The sequence below is a fragment of the Musa acuminata genome, chromosome BXJ2-4 (assembly GCF_036884655.1).
Source record: "Musa acuminata AAA Group cultivar baxijiao chromosome BXJ2-4, Cavendish_Baxijiao_AAA, whole genome shotgun sequence".
Lineage (NCBI taxonomy): Eukaryota > Viridiplantae > Streptophyta > Magnoliopsida > Zingiberales > Musaceae > Musa > Musa acuminata.
The window spans coordinates 20,967,030-20,989,064 of NC_088341.1; positions in this window are offsets into that span (position 1 = coordinate 20,967,030).

Below are 22,035 nucleotides of genomic sequence, written 5' to 3' on the forward strand. Positions count from 1 at the left end.
AGTTAAAGCGCGACAACCGTACACGCTTATGGCAGCCATCTCTTTCGCACGACATCAAGAGGAGCAATTGAACCATGAAGCTCGAAGGACTAGGGTCGCTCCTCAACCAGCAATACTGAAGCCCTTAGCCCCCCCTACTATTGACCGAGTCCTTGCACCAAAAAGGTTGATAAGAGAAGAGCTTCAGGAGCGATCTGTGAAGGGGTTATGTTGGCATTGCGATGAGCCGTGGAGCCATGAGCATCGCTGTAGTAAAGGGAGACTTTTTATCATTGAACCAGTAGAAGAAGAGGTCATTGAACATCCAGAAGAGAGCATTGAACATAAAGAAGAAGATGTGGAAGAAGAGCCACAATCGACTGACGTTACAGTACACGCACTAGCCGGCTACTCAAACCCGCAAACGAGGAAAGTTGGAGGCCTTCTCAAAAAACAACCGATCACTGTTTTCATCGACATGGGCAGCACTAATAATATCCTAAACAGTAAGGTTGCTATCCGAATGACATTACCTATTGAGAATCGCTGCAGGTTTGATGTTAAGGTCACCGATAGACGGATTTTGAAGTGTGATCGTAGGCGCCCGCAAGAGAAACTATTACTGCAGGACCAAGAGATAATTACAGATTTCTTCCTTCTCCCTCTTGATGATCATAAGACCATGCTCAAAATTAAATGGTTGATGACATTAGGTGATGTTTCTTGGAATTTTATGCAACTAATTATGAAATTTTGCAGTAAAGAGAAATAGGTGATACTGCACGGGAAACGTGGGGGCGACGTAACGATGATTTGCACACAACAAATAGAGAAGGTTTTGCATAAAGCATGCAGCGGATTCTTGGTACAACTTGAGCAGCAAACAAAGGGAGAGCTAATAGAATTTAACGATTCAAACCTACTTCCTTTGCTTGCTGAATTTTCAGATATATTTATGGAACCATGCAACCTACCTCTTACCCGTCGGCATGATCATTGTTTAATGATTCTTCCAAGCAAATCTCCAGCAAATACTCAGCCATATCAAAGAGATGCTCGAAACAGGAGTTATTCGGCCAAGTTGCAGCCCCTACTCTTCACTGGTGCTACTTGTACACAAGAAGGACGGAACATGGCGAATATGCATTGATTACCGAGCTCTCAATGGCATTACCATCAAGGATAAATACCCTATTCCAATATTAGATGAATTGCTAGATGAAAGGGAGCACAAATCTTCACAAAGCTGGACCTTCGATCCGGGTATCATCAAATACGAGTATGCGAAGAAGACATACCGAAAACCGCCTTTCGAACAAACAACGGCCACTACAAATTCTTGCTTTCTTCAACAAAAGGTGAAATATCTTGGGCATATCATATCAGAAGAAGGAAAGATCAGTGCACCACTCACTTCTCTATTGAAAAATGATACCTTCCAATGGTTGGACAAAGCCTCTACTGCCTTCGACAAACTTAAGACAGCCATGACGACAATGCCGGTGCTAGCACTACCAAATTTCTACCGACCCTTCATCATTAAGGCCGATGCATCTGGAGACAGAATGGGAGACATTCTCATGCAAGATGGTCGACCACTCGTATACATTAGCAAGACATTGTCTCCCCCCTATCAAAACATGTTAACATATGATAAGGAGATGCTCGCCATTATGCACGCAGCAACAAGGTGGAGATCGTACTTGATCAGGCAATACTTTCAAATCAAGACCGACCATAAAAGCCTAAAATATCTCTTGGAGCAGAATATATCTTCCCCCCAGCAATAAAAATGGGTAACAAAACTTCTTGGATTTGATTATAAAATAACTTACAAAAGGTGGAAAGAGAATGTTGTTGCAGATGCGCTTTCGCAGCTACTTGAGCAAGCTGAATTTTCGGTCGTTTTACTTCCAACCAGCGACTTCATTGAGGATATTAAGAGGGAATGGCAGGAAGATTCGGAGACCAGTAAGATACAAAAAAAATTAGAGGAAGCACCAAGCTCCGTGGCTCATTACAATCAGGACTCAAAAGAATTATGCTATAAGGGACGCATTGTGCTTCTGACAAATTCTACTTGCATCTTCAAGAGCAGATTTTGGACAAAGTTATTCCATATGCAGGGTACTAAATTGAAAAGGAGTACGACATATCAACCACAAACCAACAGCCAGACGGAAGTTTTAAATAGATGCTTGGAGATAGCCCAAAGCCACCCACCAAATATGACTACCCAAAGAGAACTCCAGACCCAGCCAAGTGCCATTATTGATCGACGGATCGTGAGTCGACGACGACGACCCACTAATGAAGTGCTAATACAGTGGGCGAACCAACCAATAGAAGATGCCACTTGGGAGAACTATGACGACTTGAAGATCAAATTCCCAGAATTCACGAATCATCAGCCTCGAGGACAAGGCTGATTTGAAGAAGGCGGGTCTGTTAGGACTCTAGCTTGGAGAGTCCTAATTGAGAAGGACATTCATGTAAAACTGTTAGGACTCTAGCTAGGAGAGTCCTAATTGAGAGGGACATTCTGTTAGGACTCTATCTAAGAGAGTCCTAATTAAGAGGGGCATTCATGTAGGAGGTGTTTTCTTAGAGAAGAATTAGGAGTTGTAAGGGAATAGGAGTCTTGACTATGAGTCCTATTAGGAGTTGGTTAGAAGTAAGAGTATTAAGTAGGAGTCCTATTAGGAGTTAGGGTTTAGAAGCCCTATAAATAGCCATGTATTCCTTCTCTTTTGATAAGCAATAGATGAATCTTTTCTGCAGCCTTTGAGCAGCAACTTGGAGGGAGGAACCCCTATAGAGTTCCAAGGAGGCCGATCCCCTAAAGAGATCAACCCCAAGTTTAGAATCTGCAAGGGTTCTAACAAGAATCTCCTTCCATATCCATTTTGTATAATTACAAGCAAAATAAAGGTGGTCAACAGTTTCTTCTTGTTGCAAACAAAGGGAGCATCGGTTAACATGATAGATACCTCTTCTTTTCATATTGTCTATTGTAGGTAGTTTATTGAGAAGGGCCTGTCATGTACATAAGGAGTGTCTTTGTGATCCCGGTCGATCCCATGTCCAACTGCTTGGGACCCACTTGTTATTTCTTTGTCTAATTTGATTCCATACGGATGTGGCACTAAATTTACCATTGTCATGAGGCCAAATAAGTATATCTGAAGAGTTGTTCCTGATTGGAATAGCTATGATAGTCGGCCAAAGTGATAACATTTCGGGAGAAATAGGATTAGGGAGACACCAGGTACCGTTAGCAATGAACTCGTAAACCTTCCAATCTTTGGGAGCCCCAAGATCTTTTCGTATTCTGTCGCCATATAATTGAAATATACTCTTCCCATTCACCCAAGGATCGTACCACATATTAGTACTAGTTCCAGAAGAGATTGCATAAGAAATGTGTTTGATTAGCCAATTCCTTGCCTTTAAATGTCAACACACAAACAATGCTCAGCTCTTGAAAGAGATTATTAGAGACTCAAGATCCTGTATGGAGCATGATCTCAAAATCGAGCACTTCACCCGAAGAGAAAAAGATATTTTTATCAAATTTAATTTTGCTATTAGCTAAAGATCTTGGGAATGATGTCAAATAATGTACCCACAGGTAGTTATAGTCTACAGCATGTGTAGTCATAACTATCGCATTCGCACTCTATGAGTTAATTGGCTTTGTCTATGACTTGTATAGATAAAGCTATTTGTAGAATTTTTACACATAATCAATTTACTTTTACTTACCAAAAAAAAAAAACCAAGCATTAATAGAGTTAGGATGCCATAAGACCCATATTCTACCAAAAGTTTCATTTGAGTCATTGGTAAACAGTTCTGCGTCCGGCCATATTAAATTCTTTTGAGCTTGAACGCGCGATTGTTTAATTTTCGTTTCTACTAGAATAACAATATCACATGCGGCAGACTTGATTATTCTATTGAGCTCCCGACATTTTTTCGGCTTATTAAGTCCGCGAACATTCCAACATGTTATCTTCATCAGTAATAAAGAAATGAAAAGGTGGTAAGGTATTCATCCTACGACTTTGGATGGACTGTACCATCCTTTTTCTTATCCTTCGGTTTTGTATTTTCCTCCCGCATAATATCCTTACCTTTTATGACTTTATTTCTATATTTATCCACTTCATCTACAGCTTGCAGATTTTTAAACTTTAAAATACCTTGAATCGTGTGGTCTTGATTGGCAGGGTTTGTTGAAGCACGATAAGATTGTTGCAGCACAATTTCCTGGATAGTACTTGTTGGAGTAGCTTGGCTAGAGAGGTTTGTTGGGGCATGAGTTTGTTGAGACATAATATCCTTGTTGGCGATGTTTGTTGTGGCTTGAGTTTGTTGAGGAAGAATATCCTTGCTGGCGAGATTTGTTTGGGCCTGAGTTTATTGAGTTATTGTGGACGGATCCAATGATATTGGAAGAGATGAAGTTCCTGACTTATGTTTCTCCTGTCCACTAGTACCAAGGGAAACCTCTGTTGTGGAAGGCTCCGACATTATAGGAAGAGATATAATTTTGGATTTGTCCTTCTGTCTGCGGTGCTGTCCTTGTGAGTCGGAATGCTCAATAGTCTTCGCCACCATCGGTGCTACTGCAATTAGAGAAGACTCGCTTTGTTGCGGAGGCGCTTGACGTGGTCAATAGACCTTTGTGATTTGTTTTGGAGTTTGCTGACAAGCTCCATTTGCATGACCAAAAGATAAGCAATGCTGACATCGTTGTGGCTTCCAAGAATATGAGACATATACCTTCCGAGTATTCCCGTCAAGATCACGATAGAAAACCTCATTTGGAAGATCTTCGTCAGAATATGGTGCTAATCCTGCTAATCCTGCTAATCCTGCTGGTCCTTTGGACTTAATCCCTCACTCTATAACAAAGCAATTTAGTGGAGATGCTGATGAAAGAGCTAAGCAGATAAAGAAGCTGCATGAGGGTGTAAAAGCAACCATTGAGAAGCAAAATGAGAGGTACATGCATGCTGCCAACAAACACAGAAAACATGTGGAGTTTAATGCAGGTGATTTGGTCTGGATTCATCTAAGGAAGGAGAGGTTTCCACCGGGCAAATTTGGAAAATTGAAACCAAAGGCTGATGGTCCATTCAAGGTGCTTAAGAGAATTGGCAGAAATACTTATGAGATAGAGCTACCTGAAGATTACGGAGTATCCCCAACATTTAATGTGGCTGATTTGAGTCCTTTTTATAATCATGTTGATGAATCAAACGAAGACTTGAGGACAAGTCTCATTCAACCGGGGGAGATTGACACGGGAGTGTCTAATTTACTACAATCTGATTATATGAGCCTTGATTATGATCTAGTATCTTTTTCAGTCAATAATGATGCCTCATAATCTTTATCTCAGCACACTAAAAAATGACAGCTCATCAGCATATTCTCTGCACAAAGTTAAAGCTGTTTCAAGGTGCTTTTCTTCAAGACAAAGGAATGCATTAAAGGAGTTGGTTGGCAGCTGTGAACATTTCTTCATTACCAATGAGTGCATTAAAATAGTTGGTTAGAAACTGTAAACACTTAATTTCGAAATTCCCTATGCATGAAGGGTTGTTTCATGCACTAGTATTTATTTTGGTGTTTAGGACTTAGAAAGGACTTTAGAAAACTGAGGATATTGGCAGAAGCTCTCTTGGAGTGCTCTTTTGAACTCTGTATCTCTTGGATGCGTCCTTGAGTGGTGAGTCTTTCGCTTTCAGTTCTGTATCCTTGTTTATTATCATTAGGGTGGTGATCTTCTGTATCCCTTTTGATTTTTAAACTTGGTGGTGAGCTATATATCGTTTTATCGAAGTTTCTTCAAAAGTGTATTCCTTGCCTTTTGTGACATTTTCTATCTGAACAACTGTTATATCGGTTTTCTATCGACATCCATTCTGCATTTTTCCCTCCCCGGTATCAATCGGCCTCCTTGGAACTCTATAGGGGTTCCTCCCTTCAAGTTGCTGCTCAAAGGCTGCAGAAAAGATTCATCTATTGCTTAAGAAAAGAGAAGGAATACATGACTATTTATAGGGCTTCTAAACCCTAACTCCTAATAAGATTCCTACTTAAGACTCTTACTTCTAACCAACTCCTAATAGGACTCCTACTCAAGACTCCTATTCCCTTACAACTCCTAATTCTTCTCTAAGAAAAAACCTCCTACATGAATGCCCCTCACAATTAGGACTCTCCTAGCTAGAGTCCTAATAGAATGTCCCTCTCAATTAGGACTCTCATAGCTAGAGTCCTAACATTTTTACATGAATGTCCCTCTGAATTAGGACTCTCCAAGCTAGAGTCCTAACAAAAAGATCCCACAATTGTTGTACCATGCATGCTTGATTCCAATCTCTAGTATTTCTCAAGTTTAGCCCCCCTTCATCTTTCGGTTTGCAAATGCTATTCCAATTTACCATATGCATTGCCTTATCATTTGTGCCATTCCAGAAGAAGTTCATTAATAACCGTTCAATATCTTGGAGAAGTCCAGCAGGCAGAAGAAATGCATTACACCAATATATAGAGTAGGAGTGCAATACAGAACGGATGAGTTCGAGTCGTCCTGCTTTTGATAGAAGCCTATTTTTCCAAGAAGAAATTTTATTCTTTATTTTTTGCAAGATAGGCTGACAGTGGGTTTTGTGAATGCCTGTGGATATGAGCGGGAGACCCAAATAAGGAACTGGCAGGCTTCCCTCACTAACCCCCAAAGTTTGTGCAATAAAGACCTTATCCTCAATGTAAGGGCTCCATATATACTTTCCTTTTCGCATGATTTAACTGAAGTCCATAAACCATACCAAAGTCATTCATAATAGTAGCCAGGAGACGTAAGTTCATGATATAGTTGGATCTGAAGGTAAAGAAGAAATCAATTCGATGAGTTCAGAAATCCGGAAGGTAGGTGAAGGGAGAATTATGAGTTTCAAAATTCGAGAGATCAAACAGGATTGTACTAGAATGACTCTGTAATATTAATTTTCTAATCTTCTTTTTACTATTTAGGCTAGAGAGCATTACGTGTTCTTTTGGATCTCAAGTCATGAATATTGAGTATCCAAAAAGCAGGATATTATCTCTTGCTCCTAGCTTTTGATGGTGTACATTTTACAAGAAGTGGTGATTTTTATGTACCCATTTACTTTTGGGTGCCTAAAAAACCGATATACATTAATTTTTTTTTTGGTAAGTAAAAGTAAATTGATTATGTGTAAAGTTTCTACAAATAGCTTTATCTATACAAGTCATAGACAAAGCCAAGTAACTCATAGAGTGCGAATGCGATAGTTATGACTACACATGCTGTAGACTATAACTACCTGTGGGTACATTATTTGGCATCATTCCCAAGATCTTTAGCTAATAGCAAAATTAAATTTGATAAAAATATCTTTTTCTCTTCGGGTGAAGTGCTCGGTTTTGAGATCATGCTCCATACAGGATCTTGAGTCTCTAATAATCTCTTTCAAGAGCTGAGCATTGTTTGTGTGTTGACATTCAAAGATTCTATTACATCTCTCCTTCCACATCCACCAAATAGCGCATCTGAAAGTAACCTTTGCTAGTTGTGTAAGTGGCCCTTTTCTTGAGAAACACTGCATAAGGTTGCCTAGTTCTTGGTGCAAGTTTGGTTGCGGCAGTCTATTGAGTTCAAATCGCTGGAGAATCTCCTTCCATATCCATTTTGTATAATTACAAGCAAAATAGAGGTGGTCAACAGTTTCTTCTTGTTGCAAACAAAGGGAGCATCGGTTAACATGATAGATACCTCTTCTTTTCATATTGTCTATTGTAGGTAGTTTATTGAGAAGGGCCTACCATATACATAAGGAGTGTCTTTGTGATCCCGGTCGATCCCATGTCCAAATGCTTGGGACCCACTTGTTATTTCTTTGCCTAATTTGATTCAATGCGGATGTGGCACTAAATTTGCCATTGTCATGAGGCCAAATAAGCATATCTGAAGAGTTGTTCTTGATTGGAATAGCTATGATAGTCGGCCAAAGTGATAACATTTCGGGAGAAATAGGATTAGGGAGACACCAGGTACCATTAACAATGAACTCGGAAACCTTCCAATCTTTGGGAGCCCCAAGATCTTTTCGTATTCTGTCGCCATATAATTGAAATATACTCTTCCCATTCACCCAAGGATCGTACCACATATTAGTACTAGTTCCAGAAGAGATTGCATAAGAAATGTGTTTGATTAGCCAATTCCTTGCCTTTAAAATTCCTTTCCAAGCTGCGGAGTGGTATGTTTTTGTTGAAATTTCCCAGATTGATTCCTTTGAAAGATACCTAGCAGAAACCCATTGTGACCATAAGGAACATTTGTTTTGCAAAAGATCCCACAATTGTTGTACTAGGCATGCTTGATTCCAATCTCTAGTATTTCTCAAGTTTAGCCCCCCTTCATCTTTCGGTTTGCAAATGCTATCCCAATTTACAATATGCATTGCCTTATCATTTGTGCCATTCCAGAAGAAGTTTATTAATAACCGTTCAATATCTTGGAGAAGTCCAACAGGCAGAAGAAATGCATTACACCAATATATAGAGTAGGAGTGCAATACAGAACGGATGAGTTCGAGTCGTCCTGCTTTTGATAGAAGCCTATTTTTCCAAGAAGAAATTCTATTCTTTATTTTTTGCAGGATAGGCTGACAGTGGGTTTTGTGAATGCCTGTGGATATGAGCGGGAGACCCAAATAAGGAACTGGCATGCTTCCCTCACTAACCCCCAAAGTTTGTGCAATAAAGACCTTATCCTCAACGTAAGGGCTCATATATACTTTACATTTCGCATGATTTACCTGAAGTCCAGAAACCATACCAAAGTCATTCATAATAGTAGTCAGGTTATTTACTGAAGTTGGATCATTTTGGAGAAAGATAAGTAAATCATCTGCAAATGTTATAAGTGATATATGAATAGAGCCAGCATTGGGTACCTTAATGCTGTCATTTAAGACTGCATGTTCCAACATACAGCTAAGTCCTTCCATCGCAATAGTAAAGAGATACGGAGAGAGTGGATCACCTTGTCGGATGCCATTCGTGCTCCCAAAAAAACCAATAGGTGAGCCATTAAAGAGTATCGAAAACTTTGGAGTTTCTAGGCAAGATTGAATCCAATTAACCCATTGCTGTGGGAAGTTCATATCGAGGAGCATCTTATAGATAAATTTCCTATTAACTGAATCAAAGGCTTTCCGTAAATCAGCTTTAAAACATATTTTTGTCCCTCTTGTGGACGGATCCAATGATATTGGAAGAGATGAAGTTCCTGACTTATGTTTCTCCTGTCCACTAGTACCAAGGGAAACCTCTATTGTGGAAGGCTCCGACATTATAGGAAGAGATATAATTTTGGATTTGTCCTTCTGTCCGCGGTGCTGTCCTTGTGAGTCGGAATGCTCAATAGTCTTCGCCACCATCGGTGCTACTGCCATTAGAGTAGACTCGCTTTGTTGCGGAGGCGCTTGACGTGGTCGATAGACCTTTGTGATTTGTTTTGGAGTTTGCTGACAAGCTCCATTTGCATGACCAAAAGATAAGCAATGCTGACATCGTTGTGGCTTCCAAGAATATGAGACATGTACCTTCCGAGTGTTCCCGTCAAGATCACGATAGAAAACCTCATTTGGAAGATCTTCGTCAGAAGAAACCAGTACACATGCTCGTGCAAATGCTAATCTCGTCTGAGCAGCTGTTGCTTTGTCGATGTAGAGTGGCTGTCCCAGAGTGCTGCATAACTTTGCAATAAAACGTCGACTCCAAAGATGTAGAGTGTAGGCTATCTAACTCCAAACGGACATCAGGAGACCAGCGTTGTAGAATCATTGGATGGCCGCGAATAGTCCAGAATCCTTCGAGGACTCGTTGTAAATCTTCTTCAGAGTATAGCTTGCAAACAAAGAATCCGTTCTCCAGCATATGAAGATCAAATGACGATATTCCCCATCAAGTTTTGATAAATGAGGATAGTGGGAAATAAGATGTTTTGAGACCTACCACATAGCCAACAATCGCCATAGACCATGTCTCAATAAGCTCTGCTGAATCAGCAGTCTCGTATACAGCAATCTTCTTATCAGCCTGAACTTCTGGAGTAAAGAATTCCAAGCTTAGATCCGGACTTCCAACCGGAGCCTTGAAGAGGCTAGTCCAAGGCCTAGGGTCACTGGAAATGAGGGCAGGCTGCCGCGATCTAGAGCGCGATCTACTTCGATGTTGTTTCGTCGAAGGAGTTTCTCTCTGGAGAGGATATGGAGGAGGAGCCAATTGAGGGGTAACGGTAGGGAGTCTTACCATCGTATCAACTCTCCCGCCACCATCGCCAGCCCTAGGGGCCGTCGCTGTCATGTTTGATCCCTCTTCTGGTCGCGGCTATAGAATCATCTCCATAGGGAAAAACCACCGTCGTAGTCGCAGTATATCAGATCGCCGCTACAGTACCGTCCCCCTAGGGAGATCTGGTCGCCGCTATAGTATCGTCGCCCTTGGGGAGAAGCCGACGCTGCAGGAGATCCGATCACCACTACAGTAAGGGAGATCAGATCGTTGCTATAGTATCGTCGCCCGTGGGAGAAAGCCAACGCTGCAGGAGTCAGATCGCCCTAGGGAGATCTCGTCGCCGCTACAGTGTCGTCGCCGCTACAGTACTGTCGCTGCTACAGTGTCGTCGCCGCCGCTACAGTACGTCGCCCTTGGGAAACAGCCGACGCTGCAGGAAATCAGATCGCCGCTACAGTGTCGTCGCCTGTCGCCCGTGGGAGAAAGCCGACGCTGTAGGAGTCAGATCGCCCTAGGGAGATCTAGCCGCCGCTACAGTGGTCGCCCTAGATCTGGTCGCCGCTACAGTGTCGTCGCCGCTGCAGGAGTCAGATCGCCCTAGGGAGATTTGGCCGCCGCTACAGTGTCGTCGCCGCTATAGTGGTCGCCCTAGATCTAGCCGCCGCTACAATGGTCGTCGCTACAGTGGTCGCGCTACAGTGTCGTCGCCGCCCTAGATCTGGTCGCCGCTACAGTGGCGAGAATGATAAGGACAAGTTTACCAACAAACTCAGGCCCAAACAAATCTCGCCAGCAAAGATATTCTTCCTCAACAAACTCAAGCCACAACAAACATCGCCAACAAGGATATTCTGTCTCAACAAACTCATGCCCCAACAAACCTCTCTAGCCAAGCTACTCCAACAAGTACTATCCAGGAAATTGTGCTGCAACAATCTTATCGTGCTTCAACAAACCCTGCCAATCAAGACCACATGATTCAAGGTATTTTAAAGTTTAAAAATCTGCAAGCTGTAGATGAAGTGGATAAATATAGAAATAAAGTCATAAAAGATAAGGATATTGTGCGGGAGGAAAATACAAAACCGAAGGATAAGAAAAAGGATGGTACAGTCCATCCAAAGTCGTAGGATGAATACCTTACCACCTTTTCATTTCTTTATTACTGATGAAGATAACATGTTGGAATGTTCGCGGACTTAATAAGCCGGAAAAATGTCGGGAGCTCAATAGAATAATCAAGTCTGCCGCATGTGATATTGTTATTCTAGTAGAAACGAAAATTAAACAATCGCGCGTTCAAGCTCAAAAGAATTTAATATGGCCGGACGCAGAACTGTTTACCAATGACTCAAATGAAACTTTTGGTAGAATATGGGTCTTATGGCATCCTAACTCTATTAATGCTTGGTTTATTTCTGCTACTGATCAATTCATTCAACTTAAGGTAGAGGACAAAAAGAATGGCTGTCAATTCAATTTCATTGGTATATATGCTTCAAATAGTATGCAAGAAAGAAATACTCATTGGTCTGACCTGACTAATATTGCAAATGGCTGTCTCAATGTACCTTGGATTGTTCTTGGAGACTTTAATACTGTTCGGTACACAAATGAAAAAGAGGGGGGTAGACAACTTTCAGAAAGTCAGCTTCAAAGTTTTAATGATTACATTGACACTGCAGCTTTGTTTGATATGAAATCTGTGGGTAATTGGCTCTCCTGGAGTAATCAAGGTGCTGCTAATAGAAAAATAATAGCTCGACTTGATAGGTGTTTGATTAATCATGAATGGTTAATAGTTTACCCAGATTCACTTCTTGAGTATGGTGCTCCTTTGTTTTCTGACCATTCTTTAATGTATATACACGCAGATAAAGCGACACCAAGAGGCAAGAAACCGTTTAGATTCTTTAATATGTGGAGTACTCATCCTCAATTTCTTGATGTTATCAGATCTGCTTGGAATGTTAATGTGCATGGATCTCCCCCTTACATCTTATGTCAAAAGCTCAAAGCCTGTAAAGCAGCACTAAAGGAGTGGAATACAAATACCTTTGGCAATATTACCACCACAGTTCAATTTTGCAGGAAGGAACTAATGTCATTGCAACATGAGCTGCAACTTCAGCCAAATGATGAGAATATTATCTACAAAGAGACAGAAGCCAGAAATAACTTCATGCAAGCCTTAAAACAGGAGGAAAGTTTTGTAAAGCAGAAGTCTCGACAGCATTGGCTTACACTAGGAGATTCCAATACTAAATTTTTCTATGCTTCAATTGCTACTCGAAGGGCTGTTAACCGTATCAGCAAATGCAGAGACAAAGATGATAATCTTATTGAGAATTTAGCTGGGAAAACTAATAACATTCATGTGGAGCCGACTAGAAAACTTGATTCCTTACTCAATCAAGTTAAAGCACACACTAGAAAACATTCATGTGCTTTAACCACATGAATGTTATTAGCTGGGAAAACTAATAACATTCATGTGGTTAAAGCACACACAGAGCAATTTTTTTATTCCTTACTCAATCAAGCTGGGAAAACTAATAACATTCATGTGGAGCCGAGTAGAAAACTTGATTCGGAAGCTATTTCAATCCTCAATGCCCCAATTACTGACGGCGAAATTGTATGTGTTGTCTTTAAGTCACCAAAGCACAAAAGCCCAGGTCCAGATGGATTTCCAGCTGAATTTTACCAAACTGCTTGGTCTATTATTGGAAATGATGTGATCAAGGCTTGCCAACATTTTTTCTCTTCAGGTCATATTCTTAGAGAGATGAATTGCATCTTTATTTCTTTAATTCCGAAGAATGCAGGGGCTGATTCACTAGAGAACTATCGACCCATATCATTATGCAACTTTATTTACAAGATCATCTCCAAAGTATTAGCAAATAGAATGCAAAAGGTAATACACAAGATCATTAGCCCAAATCAAGCTGCTTTCATCAAAGGGAGAAGTATACATCATAACATTTTGCTTGCTAATGACTTGGTCAAAGATTTGCATTCAAAAGCAAGAGGGACAAAAATATGTTTTAAAGCTGATTTACGGAAAGCCTTTGATTCAGTTAATAGGAAATTTATATCTCATATATACTTTACTTTTCGCATGATTTAACTGAAGTCCAGAAACCATACCAAAGTCATTCATAATAGTAGCCAGGTTCTTTACTAAAGTTGGATCATTTTGGAGAAAGATAAGTAAATCATCTGCAAATGTTATATGTGATATATGAATAGAGCCAGCATTGGGTACCTTTATGCTGCCATTTAAGACTGCATGTTCCAACATACAGCTAAGTCCTTCCATCGTAATAGTAAAGAGATACGGAGAGAGTGGATCACCTTGTCGGATGCCATTCGTGCTCCCAAAAAAACCAATAGGTGAGCCATTAAAGAGTATCGAAAACTTTGGAGTTTCCAGGCAAGATTGAATCCAATTAACCCATTGTTGTGGGAAGTTCATATCGAGGAGCATCTTATAGATAAATTTCCTATTAACTGAATCAAAGGCTTTCCGTAAATCAGCTTTAAAACATATTTTTGTCCCTCTTGCTTTTGAATGCAAATCTTTGACCAAGTCATTAGCAAGCAAAATGTTATGATGTATACTTCTCCCTTTGATGAAAGCAGCTTGATTTGGGCTAATGATCTTGTGTATTACCTTTTGCATTCTATTTGCTAATACTTTGGAGATGATCTTGTAAATAAAGTTGCATAATGATATGGGTCGATAGTTCTCTAGTGAATCAGCCCTAGCATTCTTCGGAATTAAAGAAATAAAGGTGCAATTCATCTCTCTAAGAATATGACCTGAAGAGAAAAAATGTTGGCAAGCCTTGATCACATCATTTCCAATAATAGACCAAGCAGTTTGGTAAAATTCAGTTGGAAATCCATCTGGACCTGGGCTTTTGTGCTTTGGTGACTTAAAGACAACACATACAATTTCGTCGTCAGTAATTGGGGCATTGAGGATTGAAATAGCTTCCGAATCAAGTTTTCTAATCGGCTCCACATGAATGTTATTAGTTTTCCCAGCTTGATTGAGTAAGGAATAAAAAAATTGCTCTGTGTGTGCTTTAACCTCTTCTAAATTCTCAATAAGATTATCATCTTTGTCTCTGCATTTGCTGATACGGTTAACATCCCTTCGAGTAGCAATTGAAGCATAGAAAAATTTAGTATTGGAATCTCCTAGTGTAAGCCAATGCTGTCGAGACTTCTGCTTTACAAAACTTTCCTCCTGTTTTAAGGCTTGCATGAAGTTATTTCTGGCTTCTGTCTATTTGTAGATAATATTCTCATCATTTGGCTGAAGTTGCAGCTCATGTTGCAATGACATTAGTTCCTTCCTGCAAAATTGAACTGTGGTGGTAATATTGCCAAAGGTATTTGTATTCCACTCCTTTAGTTCTGCTTTACAGGCTTTGAGCTTTTGACATAAGATGTAAGGGGGAGATCCATGCACATTAACATTCCAAGCAGATCTGATAACATCAAGAAATTGAGGATGAGTACTCCACATGTTAAAGAATCTAAACGGTTTCTTGCCTCTTGGTGTCGCTTTGTCTGCGTGTATATACATTAAAGAATGGTCAGAAAACAAAGGAGCACCATACTCAAGAAGTGAATCTGGGTAAACTGTTAACCATTCATGATTAATCAAACACCTATCAAGTCGAGCCATTATTTTTCTATTAGCAGCACCTTGATTACTCCAGGAGAGCCAATTACCCACAGATTTCATATCAAACAAAGCTGCAGTGTCAATGTAATCATTAAAACTTTGAAGCTGACTTTCTGAAAGTTGTCTACCCCCCTCTTTTTCATTTGTGTACCGAACAGTATTAAAGTCTCCAAGAACAATCCAAGGTACATTGAGACAGCCATTTGCAATATTAGTCAGGTCAGACCAAAGAGTATTTCTTTCTTGCATACTATTTGAAGCATATATACCAATGAAATTGAATTGACAGCCATTCTTTTTGTCCTCTACCTTAAGTTGAATGAATTGATCGGTAGCAGAAATAAACCAAGCATTAATAGAGTTAGGATGCCATAAGACCCATATTCTACCAAAAGTTTCATTTGAGTCATTGGTAAACAATTCTGCGTCCGGCCATATTAAATTCTTTTGAGCTTGAACGCGCGATTGTTTAATTTTCGTTTCTACTAGAATAACAATATCACATGCGGCAGACTTGATTATTGTATTGAGCTGGAGAATCTCCTTCCATATCCATTTTGTATAATTACAAGCAAAATAAAGGTGGTCAACAGTTTCTTCTTGTTGCAAACAAAGGGAGCATCGGTTAACATGATAGATACCTCTTCTTTTCATATTATCTATTGTAGGTAGTTTATTGAGAAGGGCCTGCCATGTACATAAGGAGTGTCTTTGTGATCCCGGTCGATCCCATGTCCAACTGCTTGGGACCCACTTGTTATTTCTTTGTCTAATTTGATTCCATACGGATGTGGCACTAAATTTGCCATTGTCATGAGGCCAAATAAGTATATCTGAAGAGTTGTTCCTGATTGGAATAGCTATGATCGTCGGCCAAAGTGATAACATTTCGGGAGAAATAGGATTAGGGAGACACCAGGTACCGTTAGCAATGAACTCGGAAACCTTCCAATCTTTGGGAGCCCCAAGATCTTTTCGTATTCTGTCGCCATATAATTGAAATATACTCTTCCCATTCACCCAAGGATCATACCACATATTAGTACTAGTTCCAGAAGAGATTGCATAAGAAATGTGTTTGATTAGCCAATTCCTTGCCTTTAAAATTCCTTTCCAAGCTGAAGAGTGGTATGTTCTTGTTGAAATTTCCCAGATTGATTCCTTTGAAAGATACCTAGCAGAAACCCATTGTGACCATAAGGAACATTTGTTTTGCAAAAGATCCCACAATTCTTGTACCAGGCATGCTTGATTCCAATCTCTAGTATTTCTCAAGTTTAGCCCCCCTTCATCTTTCGGTTTGCAAATGCTATCCCAATTTACCATATGCATTGCCTTATCATTTGTGCCATTCCAGAAGAAGTTCATTAATAACCGTTCAATATCTTGGAGAAGTCCAACAGGTAGAAGAAATGCATTACACCAATATATAGAGTAGGAGTGCAATACAGAACGGATGAGTTCGAGTCGTCCTGCTTTTGATAGAAGCCTATTTTTCCAAGAAGAAATTCTATTCTTTATTTTTTGTAGGATAGGCTGACAGTGGGTTTTGTGAATGCCTGTGGATATGAGCGGGAGACCCAAATAAGGAACTGGCAGGCTTCCCTCACTAACCCCCAAAGTTTGTGCAATAAAGACCTTATTCTCAACGTAAGGGCTCATATATACTTTACTTTTCGCATGATTTAACTGAAGTCCAGAAACCATACCAAAGTCATTCATAATAGTAGCCAGGTTCTTTACTGAAGTTGGATCATTTTGGAGAAAGATAAGTAAATCATCTGCAAATGTTATATGTGATATATGAATAGAGCCAGCATTGGGTACCTTTATGCTGCCATTTAAGACTGAATGTTCCAACATACAGCTAAGTCCTTCCAACGCAATAGTAAAGAGATACGGAGAGAGTGGATCACCTTGTCGGATGCCATTCGTGCTCCCAAAAAAACCAATAGGTGAGCCATTAAAGAGTATCGAAAACTTTGGAGTTTCCAGGCAAGATTGAATCCAATTAACCCATTGCTGTGGGAAGTTCATATCGAGGAGCATCTTATAGATAAATTTCCTATTAACTGAATCAAAGGCTTTCCGTAAATCAGCTTTAAAACATATTTTTGTCCCTCTTGCTTTTGAATGCAAATCTTTGACCAAGTCATTAGCAAGCAAAATGTTATGATGTGTACTTCTCCCTTTGATGAAAGCAGCTTGATTTTGGCTAATGATCTTGTGTATTACCTTTTGCATTCTATTTGCTAATACTTTGGAGATGATCTTGTAAATAAAGTTGCATAATGATATGGGTCGATAGTTCTCAAGTGAATCAGCCCCTGCATTCTTCGGAATTAAAGAAATAAAGGTGCAATTCATCTCTCTAAGAATATGACCTGAAGAGAAAAAATGTTGGCAAGCCTTGATCACATCATTTCCAATAATAGACCAAGCAGTTTGGTAAAATTCAGCTGGAAATCCATCTGGACCTGGGCTTTTGTGCTTTCGTGACTTAAAGACAACACATACAATTTCGTCATCAGTAATTGGGGCATTGAGGATTGAAATAGCTTCCGAATCAAGTTTTCTAGTCGGCTCCACATGAATGTTATTAGTTTTCCCAGCTTGATTGAGTAAGGAATAAAAAAATTGCTCTGTGTGTGCTTTAACCTCTTCTAAATTCTCAATAAGATTATCATCTTTGTCTCTGCATTTGCTGATACGGTTAACAGCCCTTCGAGTAGCAATTGAAGCATAGAAAAATTTAGTATTGGAATCTCCTAGTGTAAGCCAATGCTGTCGAGACTTCTGCTTTACAAAACTTTCCTCCTGTTTTAAGGCTTGCATGAAGTTATTTCTGGCTTCTGTCTCTTTGTAGATAATATTCTCATCATTTGGCTGAAGTTGCAGCTCATGTTGCAATGACATTAGTTCCTTCCTGCAAAATTGAACTGTGGTGGTAATATTGGCAAAGGTATTTGTATTCCACTCCTTTAGTGCTGCTTTACAGGCTTTGAGCTTTTGACATAAGATGTAAGGGGGAGATCCATGCACATTAACATTCCAAGCAGATCTGATAACATCAAGAAATTGAGGATGAGTACTCCACATGTTAAAGAATCTAAACGGTTTCTTGCCTCTTGGTATCGCTTTGTCTGCGTGTATATACATTAAAGAATGGTCAGAAAACAAAGGAGCACCATACTCAAGAAGTGAATCTGGGTAAACTGTTAACCATTCATGATTAATCAAACACCTATCAAGTCGAGCCATTATTTTTCTGTTAGCAGCACCTTGATTACTCCAGGAGAGCCAATTACCCACAGATTTCATATCAAACAAAGCTGCAGTGTCAATGTAATCATTAAAACTTTGAAGCTGACTTTCTGAAAGTTGTCTACCCCCCTCTTTTTCATTTGTGTACCGAACAGTATTAAAGTCTCCAAGAACAATCCAAGGTACATTGAGACAGCCATTTGCAATATTAGTCAGGTCAGACCAAAGAGTATTTCTTTCTTGCATACTATTTGAAGCATATATACCAATGAAATTGAATTGACAGCCATTCTTTTTGTCCTCTACCTTAAGTTGAATGAATTGATCAGTAGCAGAAATAAACCAAGCATTAATAGAGTTAGGATGCCATAAGACCCATATTCTTCCAAAAGTTTCATTTGAGTCATTGGTAAACAGTTCTGCGTCCGGCCATATTAAATTCTTTTGAGCTTGAACGCGCGATTGTTTAATTTTCGTTTCTACTAGAATAACAATATCACATGCGGCAGACTTGATTATTCTATTGAGCTCCCGACATTTTTCCGGCTTATTAAGTCCGCGAACATTCCAACATGTTATCTTCATCAGTAATAAAGAAATGAAAAGGTGGTAAGGTATTCATCCTACGACTTTGGATGGACTGTACCATCCTTTTTCTTATCCTTCGGTTTTGTATTTTCCTCCCGCACAATATCCTTACCTTTTATGACTTTATTTCTATATTTATCCACTTCATCTACAGCTTGCAGATTTTTAAACTTTAAAATACCTTGAATCATGTGGTCTTGATTGGCAGGGTTTGTTGAAGCACGATAAGATTGTTGCAGCACAATTTCCTGGATAGTACTTGTTGGAGTAGCTTGGCTAGAGAGGTTTGTTGGGGCATGAGTTTGTTGAGACAGAATATCCTTGTTGGCGATGTTTGTTGTGGCTTGAGTTTGTTGAGGAAGAATATCCTTGCTGGCGAGATTTGTTTGGGCCTGAGTTTGTTGAGTTATTGTGGACGGATCCAATGATATTGGAAGAGATGAAGTTCCTGACTTATGTTTCTCCTGTCCACTAGTACCAAGGGAAACCTCTATTGTGGAAGGCTCCGACATTATAGGAAGAGATATAATTTTGGATTTGTCCTTCTGTCCGCGGTGCTGTCCTTGTGAGTCGGAATGCTCAATAGTCTTCGCCACCATCGGTGCTACTGCCATTAGAGTAGACTCGCTTTGTTGCGGAGGCGCTTGACGTGGTCGATAGACCTTTGTGATTTGTTTTGGAGTTTGCTGACAAGCTCCATTTGCATGACAAAAGATAAGCAATGCTGACATCGTTGTGGCTTCCAAGAATATGAGACATGTACCTTCCGAGTGTTCCCGTCAAGATCACGATAGAAAACCTCATTTGGAAGATCTTCATCAGAAGAAACCAGTACACATGCTCGTGCAAATGCTAATCTCGTCTGAGCAGCTGTTGCTTTGTCGATGTAGAGTGGCTGTCCCAGAGTGCTGCATAACTTTGCAATAAAACGTCGACTCCAAAGATGTAGAGGAAGACCTTGAAAGGATACCCATAATGGAATAGACTGTAGGCTATCTAACTCCAAACGGACATCAGGAGACCAGCGTCGTAGAATCATTGGATGGCCGCGAATAGTCCAGAATCCTTCGAGGACTCGTTGTAAATCTGCTTCAGAGTATAGCTTGCAAACAAAGAATCCGTTCTCCAGCATATGAAGATCAAATGACTATATTCCCCATCGAGTTTTGATAAATGAGGATAGTGGGAAATAAGATGTTTTGAGACCTACCACATAGCCAACAATCGCCATAGACCATGTCTCAATAAGCTCTGCTGAATCAGCAGTCTCGTATACAGCAATCTTCTTATCAGCCTGAACTTCTGGAGTAAAGAATTCCAAGCTTAGATCCGGACTTCCAACCGGAGCCTTGAAGAGGCTAGTCCAAGGCCTAGGGTCACTGGAAATGAGGGCAGGCTGCCGCGATCTAGAGCGCGATCTACTTCGATGTTGTTTCGTCGAAGGAGTTTCTCTCTGGAGAGGATATGGAGGAGGAGCCAATTGAGGGGTAACGGTAGGGAGTCTTACCATCGTATCAACTCTCCCGCCACCATCGCCAGCCCTAGGGGCCGTCGCTGTCATGTTTGATCCCTCTTCTGGTCGCGGCTATAGAATCATCTCCATAGGGAAAAACCACCGTCGTAGTCGCAGTATATCAGATCGCCGCTACAGTACCGTCCCCCTAGGGAGATCTGGTCGCCGCTATAGTATCGTCGCCCTTGGGGAGAAGCCGACGCTGCAGGAGATCCGATCACCACTACAGTAAGGGAGATCAGATCGTTGCTATAGTATCGTCGCCCGTGGGAGAAAGCCAACGCTGCAGGAGTCAGATCGCCCTAGGGAGATCTCGTCGCCGCTACAGTGTCGTCGCCGCTACAGTACTGTCGCTGCTACAGTGTCGTCGCAAGAGTGAAGAGGAGCATATGAGTCATCTGAAAGAAATCTTTCTTATTTTGAGGCAGCAAAAACTTTATGCTAATCTAAACAAATGTGATTTCTTTACTTCTAGTGTGGTGTTTTTGGGGTATGTTGTTTCAAAAGATGGAATCATGATGGATCAAAGTAAGGTGGAAGCTATTCTCAATTGGCCAACACCTGCTTCATTACATGATGTGAGGAGTTTCCATGGCTTAACATCTTTTTATAGAAGATTCATCAAGAGTTTCAGCTCTATTGTCGCTCCAATCACCGAATGTCTGAAATGTGACAAATTCAAATGGACTAGTGAGGCTAACGATGCTTTTGAGCTTTTGAAAAGAAAGGTTACTGAGGCTCCTATCTTAGTTCTACCAAATTTTGATAATGTGTTTAAAGTTGAATGTGATGCATCTAATGTGGGAATTGGTGCTGTTTTGAGTCAAGACGGAAGGCCCATTGCATTTTTTAGTGAAAAGCTGAATGATACAAGAAAGAAATACTCTACTTATGATAAGGAGTTTTATGCGATTTATCGAGCTTTGTCTCATTGGAGTCAATATCTTCTCGCCAAGCCATTTGTTCTATATTCTGATCACGAGGCATTAAAGTTCATTAATCATCAGCACAAGCTAAACAAGAGGTCTGCAGCTTGGGTGGAGTTCTTACAATCTTACAACTTTACAATCAAGCACAAATCTGGTGTTCAAAATGTAGTTGCTGACGCATTGAGCAGAAAGCATTCTTTATTATCAGCAATGGAAGTCAAAGTGGTTGGATTTGAAACATTCAAATATCTATATGAGAATGATGTGGATTTTGGCTCGATATGGCAGAATTGTAAATCAGGTTCCTTTCAACAATTTTCGATCTTTGATGGTTTTCTTTTTCGAGCTAATGCTTTATGTGTTCCAACTTGTTCTTTGAGACAAGTAATTCTAGCTGAAGCTCATGGTGGTGTTTTGGGAGGACATTTCGGTAGGGACAAGACTCTAGCTCTTGTTCAATCAAATTTCTACTGACCTAAAATGTTCAGAGATGTGGATAGACATGTGAAGCAATGCCGATTATGTCATTTGGCAAAAACAAGAAGTCAAAATTCTGGGTTGTACACTCCATTGCCAGTGCCAAATGCTCCATGGGAGGATGTGAGTATTGATTTCGTTTTGGGACTGCCAAGAACTCAAAGGAACAAGGATTCTATCATGGTTGTTGTTGATAGATTTTCAAAAATGTCTCACTTTGTTCCATGCAATAAATC